The sequence below is a fragment of the Chlorocebus sabaeus genome, chromosome 18 (genome assembly GCF_047675955.1).
Source record: "Chlorocebus sabaeus isolate Y175 chromosome 18, mChlSab1.0.hap1, whole genome shotgun sequence".
In the NCBI taxonomy this organism is placed as follows: domain Eukaryota; kingdom Metazoa; phylum Chordata; class Mammalia; order Primates; family Cercopithecidae; genus Chlorocebus; species Chlorocebus sabaeus.
The window spans coordinates 16,576,406-16,584,373 of record NC_132921.1 but is presented as its reverse complement, the minus strand read 5'-3'; positions in this window follow the sequence as shown (position 1 = coordinate 16,584,373).

Here is a 7,968-nt window from a genome sequence, read left to right as displayed (position 1 = left end):
TGATAAAATGAGATCATTTCATAATTTTGTCTATGTGCAAAACATCACTGCACCACCCATGAAATACCAAATATCCACTGTCTCACCCAAAATGATTGACTACTACTTCTTTAACATTTATAATCTTATCCTCTTTCTAGTTTCTCCTTCCTGTATATGAGATTTACTGAGATACCAGTCAAAGACTTAACTCCACTTTCTGGCAGCACCCAATTTCGGGCAAAACCCAGGCACAAGTAGGGGTGGGATGTCAGACAATGCCTGATCAGAGGCAACGTGACTAATAGAAGATTCAGTTTAGCAAATTTCTTGAGGACTTACCATTTGCTAATGACAACGCTAGGCCTTGGGGAAATCAGGATCAAAATCAAAATCAGGAAGAGCGATTATCTCTGTCTTTGAGATTCTAACAGCTCCTTAAGCAATCACAGAAATGGAATCACACATAGTAAAGTTGGAATGAGCAAGCAAGGTATTGTCAGTGGAAAGAGCATTGGCCTAAAACATCTGGGTCAAATATACTCTGTCACAATTCCTTAATAATGAGGCAACTCCCTTGACCACTCTACATGTCTTCTTGCTCAGCTGTACAACATTTATCTTATTCAAACAATTGTTAAAATGATTAAATAAGATAATGTACATTGAAGGACATTATAATGGGACCATTACAATGTAAAGAAGGGGAAGCCCGAAGAAGTTAAGTGACCCACCTAAGATTACACGGGTATTATCAGATTTCAGTTTAACACTCACGTGGAGGTTAGTATCAACAGTACCTCTATAATAATAATAATATCAAGTGCTTATTGTGATTACATATTCTGCCCAACACTTCACCTACATTATTTCATTTATAACAACAATGCTTTAGTTTTATATACATAGTGTATGACTTTTTTCAAATATCTCCTACTTCATTATTTTAATAAGAGGTACAGGAACTCATAAGCATGGTTGTATTTTAGGTAACAATATAAGAAATTTTGGACATGCAGGATTTGTGCTTATCTTTCCACATTAAGAAGAAGAAACAGGATCTTACTTCAAGATTATGATGCCATACCAAAAATCACACAATGTGATTTTAGTATGAGTCACAGATAAGGGCCAAGGGGTCATGACTCTTCATTAGGAAAAGTGATGACCAAAGGTTCTTTATGGATGCTGAAGTCTTCCAAAAAAAATGTTTCAAATGGGCTTTACGTGCTCAAGTCCAGCAAAACAGGAATTTGTCATAGAGTTAAGAGTACTCACACATTTGTAACTCTAGGAGATGATCACAAAGATATGTATACTTGAGTGCTGGGGAAAAGTCTATCACCTTTTTTGAGTAAATGTGCTGGGGAAAAGTCTATCACCTTTTTGAGTAAATGGTATGCATTTATTACCTATCTCTCCATGTGTTTGGGTTTCTTAGCAGAGCTTGATGAGGCATGAGACTAGTTTAATATGTAGTCAGTTCTGAGTCAAAGAGGCATTGGACACTAAGAAGACAGTGCTATAAAAACGTTAAATGATCATACTCTTTTGAGCTTTGCCCATAGAATAGTGAGCAATGCTTTCATACTAAAGAAACAAGCATACGGGTGTGAATATTGAAATTATCAAGAAATGTGATTGATATAGTGTTGGAAGGGCAATAAAACATCACTGAGAAATCATATGCTTTGAGAGGTACTAATTCCTTTGACTCAGGCTTCGTCTAAGCAAAAGCTTTGAAGGGATAGATTCAGTATCTAGAAGCAAATGTCAGGAAAAAAGAAAATAGGCCATCACAAGTCCTGACCTGAAGGAAATCCAGTATATTCTTGATCTTTGTTTGATTTCATTAGCCTAGTTACTTACATGTCAAATAAATCATTTAAATTATCTGTTACTCTGAAGTCAATGTTCTTGCAGATCATATGCAATCTATGAGCTAGAGCACAGTGTTTAGCAGCACCTTCCAAAACTGGGATTTTTTTTTGTCATTAAAAGTTTTGTTTACTTCTGTTTATAACCAAGTATCCAATATAAAGTTTAGAACATTAGGATAAGCGGAGTAGCCTTCCTCCCTTGTGACTTCTCCTTTTGTTGCTTTTAGCCCTTACCATCTTCTCTTTTCTCTTTGTCTTCTTCCTTACTACTTAATATGTACTCACAGTTTAGAACTTTTGGAGTCCTGTCTCCGGTGAGGCCTTACCCTAATCCAGGAGTAGGGACAGAGCTCTCTTGCTGCTGGCCTGATGTACTCTGTGCCTATTGCAATCAGTCAAGTTCAAGGTTTCTGTTTCGCTGTCTATGGATCCACCCCAGCACTTGCTGCTAAAGTCCCCTAAGCTCCTAGTCCCAGGATCCCAACATTCACCTAAAATCCAGTTCATGAGACTCAGCCTTAACTGCTCCCTGTCCTGGAAGACAGTTTTCTATCCTCATAGCAAAGCGGGGAAAGCAGGAAGGCCATACTTTGAGGGTGTCTCAGTAGTGCTGGGGAGGAACAAAATTGAAGTACAAAAGTTTGTTTTCAGTTGAGTTAAAAAAATATTAAGTGGGGCATCCCCAAGTGAACACATAATCTACTAACTGCTGTGTATATAAAAAATAAAATGTACCTTTTCTGCTCTCAATGAGGAAACAAATAGTAAAAGCATGAATTGCACACAATTTCCTAAGTATATTAATAAAGGTAAAGAAATAGTATTCATTGATGCTAGCAATTTTTATGTACCTGTGTGCCAGATATTATGATAAAAACTATATCTAGAGTGGTTATTGTGATTAGAGAGGCACCAGATCACTGATGGCCTTGGACACATATGAACCTAGCTAATCTATGTCCTGTATTTAATGGAGACTCATTGAAAGATTTTAAGAAGAGTTATTGCTGGATCAGATTAAATTTATGCATTAAGGGACAAGACACTAGAAACACAGAACCCAAGGCTAAGATGATGAAGACCAGAGCCAGGGCAATAATTTTAGAGAAAAAAGAGGAGCATACTGACTCAAAAAATATTTTGAAGCTAAAATTATTGTTAAATGGTAGATGTGGAAAGGGAGAAGAAGAAAAGATTCAAGGATGTTTCTTCGATATTAGCTTGAATAAATAACAGGCAAATGGGAAGTACATGAGGACAAACAGGTCTGGGAAAATGATGGAAGCATGATGTGTCCAGCTTTGGACCATGGACATGGGTGCAGCCATGATGAGGGGAGGGGTCATGGCTGGAGATAGAGTTGCAGGAATCTTTGTTGTCTCTTTCTTTTTTCCCCCACCCACCACTCACATCCGATTCACATTCTCATCTTCCTGCCCATACACTCAGTGTACTATGACTAATCAACAGGGGAAGAACTGAGCAATGATTTTTTCTGCCTCCTCCTCATTTTTCTACAAGTCTAAATAAGGCAGTCATGATTAGAAAGCAATGCAAATTCTATGGTCCAACCCTAAGATAAAATGCATGACTACCACAGAGCTCCTTTAGTTTCTCCTTGCCATTTCCTTCCTAGAAATCAAGGGATTCCCCACATTATTTTATATAGGATCAAATTGAATCTGTCTGCAGGGCATGCATATATGTATTTTAGTAGCAAGTGTCAATCTGTTTCTGCTCTTTTATCCACCCTTAATAAAAAAAAGATACAAAAAAGCAAAAAGTCATAAGAAGATAAAACAAAAATAATTGTCATCTGAATTTAGAATGTACTTTTTTCTTTTCTTTTTTTTTTTTTTTTTTTTTTTGAGATGGGGTCTCGCTCTGTCTCCCAGGCTGGCGTGCAGTGGCACAATCTCGGCTCACTGCAAGCTCCGACTCCTGGGTTCACACCATTCTCCTGCCTCAGCCTCCTGAGTAGCTGGGACTACAGACGCCCGCCACCACGCCCGACTAATTTTTTGTATTTTTAGTAGAGACGGGGTTTCACTGTGTTAGCCAGGATGGTCTCGGTCTCCTGACCTCGTGATCCGCCCACCTCGGCCTCCCAAAGTGCTGGGATTACAGGCGTGAGCCACCGCGCCCAGCCTAGAATGTATCTTAGAGTTATTTAGTTATGTGTTTATCATCTGAGTACATATGTGCTATGGCAATTAACACTGAAATAGGCTACTTCCCCTAGGCCTAGAACATTGGCTGAGATCCACTAGGAACATGCTAGATAAGAGAGAGATTAAATTAAGACTTGTTAAGTAATATGAATAATTCATTTAATCATATTTAATCCACAAGGATAATGGAGAGGTGAGTGATGCATGGAATCAAGGTTATATGAGTCTAATATTATATCATTAGCTCCTCCAAGGAAGCACACCATTGTAAGCACGGAGTTTCACTGATGTGTACAAGGAATGAATTCATGACTCACAGTGTTCTGAGGCTGCTCTGGACATACAATCTTGCATGCTTTTGTCATGACAGGTCTTAAGAAGTTTATCGGCTTTCTCAAATAGCTGAATGACAGAACACTGGATTTTTGTTCAGATAGCCTATCCACCTGGCATCTGTGTTGAGGTTGTCACTTGGTAACAAGATAAATATTCCGACAGAGGTGTTACACTCCCTAACAAAGCTAACTTCATGTGCAGACTTTCTCACACTCATAGCTGGACCAGGGCCACATCTTAAAATAGGTGAGGTTTGCTTTCTTTGCCTTGGATCTCGGGACCTTGCCTCTCTGTGGCCTAGGCCTACCCTTATTCAAAGCCTTCTCATTCTCCTATCCTCTTCACACACCCCGAAAGTCCTTCCTGGACCACCCCTTTCTCTGTAAAACCCGCTTCACAGGAATTTAGATACATGTAATATTTCTCCCAAAGCCGTTAACACACAAAGTGTTGTTGCTAATTTATTATCTGATAAAGAGATTTCAAAAAGTGTATATTGGAGAATATTCTAGCCAAGATGTCCCAAATTCACACCATGGAGGTGACTGCCTTCACCTCCAGTTGGTTCTGCTCACAGCAGCAACTACTTAAATTTCTGGAATAAACCATGCTATCTAACTACTAAGGCTAATTAATACTAATGATCTTTGTTATAAATTAATGTTGTTTCAATATGTCTAAATGGAAGTAGTTAAAAATAAGGTTATTATATAGAATTTTATATCATAATAGGACTTCCTTTTTGACCTGCATTCATGTTGTGTTTGAGATAATTTCAGTGGTGATATTTTTTTGCTGATACAGAAATGATGCATTTTCCTAATTTGTACATTCCCCATATATCCATGAATCATGTAAAATAGTTAATTACGGAAGTATCACTGGTTGCTCTTCAAAGTGGAGAGGATAGAAATGCATTACAATTGTGCCAAACATGAGTAAGTCATTCAGCAAATACTAAGTGAACACCTAATATGAGCCAAATGCCTGTCCTAGCCATTGGGGAAGACCATTATTGTCTTGGAATTCATGGTTGTTACCATCTGACAGGGAAGATGGGCACTGTAGTGTAAACTACACAGATTATGCAATCACAGTTGTTTAGGTGTTTCAAAGAAAAAGCACAGTGTATGCAAGTCTCAAATCAGATATTAGAACTTTATTACTTATAAAGTTATGGTCTTCTTTTGGATATTGTTTCTCCTTTAAACATGATTCATTGTAGTAATAGTGGGGAGATAAAAAACACCTCAATATAGAAACCTCAGTAAATTTTTTCTGATTTTAAAAGTAATGCTGCCTATTATGGAAAATGTGGGATATTTTTCAAGGTACAAAGAAAGACAATGATAAATCTATACAGTTACCACTTAGACATAAACCCTGTTTATGTTTTGAAGAAATGTTATGTTAAGTAATATTTCTTCTGCATGTATTTTATTTGTATAATGAATATCATACAGCCCATATAATTTTATTTCCTTCCATTTCCCACTTATGATTATCTCATACACATTTTCCTAGAAAATAAGACACTTTCTGTTTCAGTAATCTCATGTTCCATAGGAGTGACCTGCTCTGCAATTATTGCATGTACTATTTCAGGTTATTTGAGAAAACTTAATCTTATGTATTTTCTAAAGGTAAGGAGTACTCTTTAGTGACTGTGCTTTTTTTCTACTTGACCTGCTGACTGGGTTCTGCTATAGTCTCCTAATACATTTCCCACCCTTTAGGTTCTTTCTGTTCTGAATTTTCAGATTTTTCTTCTTAAAACACCACTTTTTACAAGTCACTTCCCTTCTTGAGAGTTTACAGTAGACTGCCTTTAGCTTAGATCCCAACTCAGCCTGGTATCAAAGGCTGCTCCATCAGATCTGTTCCTTTTCTCCTTTCCTCCTCTGTAACACCAGCTCGGATCTAGACAGACCTCAGAAAGCTATTCAATGATCTTTGCTTCCCACTTCTATAATATTAGTGCCTTCCTCTCTCTATTGTCAATTTTTTCGTTTATCTCAACTCTTTGCTCAAGGCTCTAACACACATTATCGATCCTTTTCCTTCTTTCTATGATACTATTAGCACCACTCAATTTGGCTTTAAGTTACATATTATCTTTTACAAGTCTCTCTAGTTGTTTGAGGTGTGAAAATCTAGTCTTCTTATACTGAACTCATAAATTGCTCTAATCTAGGCAGAAAGGCAGCTCCCAAACCTGACACCAACAGTCACCCTGTTATATATCAGCTAACGTTATGCAGCACTCACTACCAAGAAGAATCTGCTAAAGACTTGGCAGGTGTTATCTCATTGATTATTCACAGCAACCTGTATTATTTAGAATGCTTTTGGCTGCAAATGACAGAGAATCCATAGTGTTGAATGATGCTGAAACAATACAGACTTATGTATTATAACATCTCGGATAACAACAGCAAGAGCAAAAACTAGAGGTAGGTGGTTTCTGGCATTGGCAGATGTCAGGGCTCTTGTTTGGGATCACTGCAAATTTCTCAGTCTTCCTACATGGTTGAAATATGACTGTGGCATCTTCTGGCATCACATCCTCACACAACTGTGCTCAAAGTTGGGTAGGAAGATATAGAGGTTCTTTCTTCATGCTTCCTTCTATCAAGGAAAGAAAACCTTTTCCCAAACATTCCCCAGTGGATTTCTCCCAAAACTCATTGTCCAGAATTGGGTTTCTATGTCCACCTATCCCCCCGCACATCCCCCTACAAGACTGGCAGCTAGGCTTTCCTTTCCTGAGATCAAGGGCTCTCTGGATAATACCTGATGAAAATCAGGAACAAGGGTAGCAGAAAGGCATTGGTTGGGGTAGGCAATCAACAGTACCAGCTGTATAGAATTATTAGGAGATTAAAAGTTAGAGTAGTTGAGAAATACGTGCAAGATTATACAACTAGTAAGTGGCAAAAAGAAGATTCTGAGTCTGAGACTTCTCAGAGTCTCTCAGAATTCATATCCTTGTTCACCACAGTATAGGGCCTCTCTAGAGAGTTTTAGCATATTACCCTATCCATTAAAAATATTTGGTAAGAATTTGCTTGATGCTCACCACTGTTCTTGCTGCTCAAGGGAAACCAAGTGTATATTTATGGATAGATCCTAACTGAGATGATATTGTCAGAATATACACGATTATCATACTACATCCTCAACTCTGAAAGTTGCAGTTCTACGTAGAAGTTCACTGAGGGTTGTAGGAGTCAGAATGGACTACATGGAAGTTATGGGGTGTGAATCAAACCTCATAGGTGAGTCAGTGGTGAGAAAGAAGCATGACGTTCCTCTTGAGAATAACTGGAATGAAAATAATACAGTGAGAAAGAGCAGCACCTGAAAAGTGAGTGAAGGAAAGGGTGGCGGAAGTTCTAGGTACGTTGATATCTGTCCCAACTTGTTGAGCTGTCAATGTGTGGTTAAAAAACAGTTAAACAGGCCTGGCACGGTGGCTCACGCCTGTAATCCCAGCACTTTGGGAGGCCGAGGTGGGCAGATTGCCTGAGGTCAGGAATTTAAGACCAGCCTGGCCAACATGGTAAAACACCATCTCTACTAAAAATTAACTAGGTGCAGTG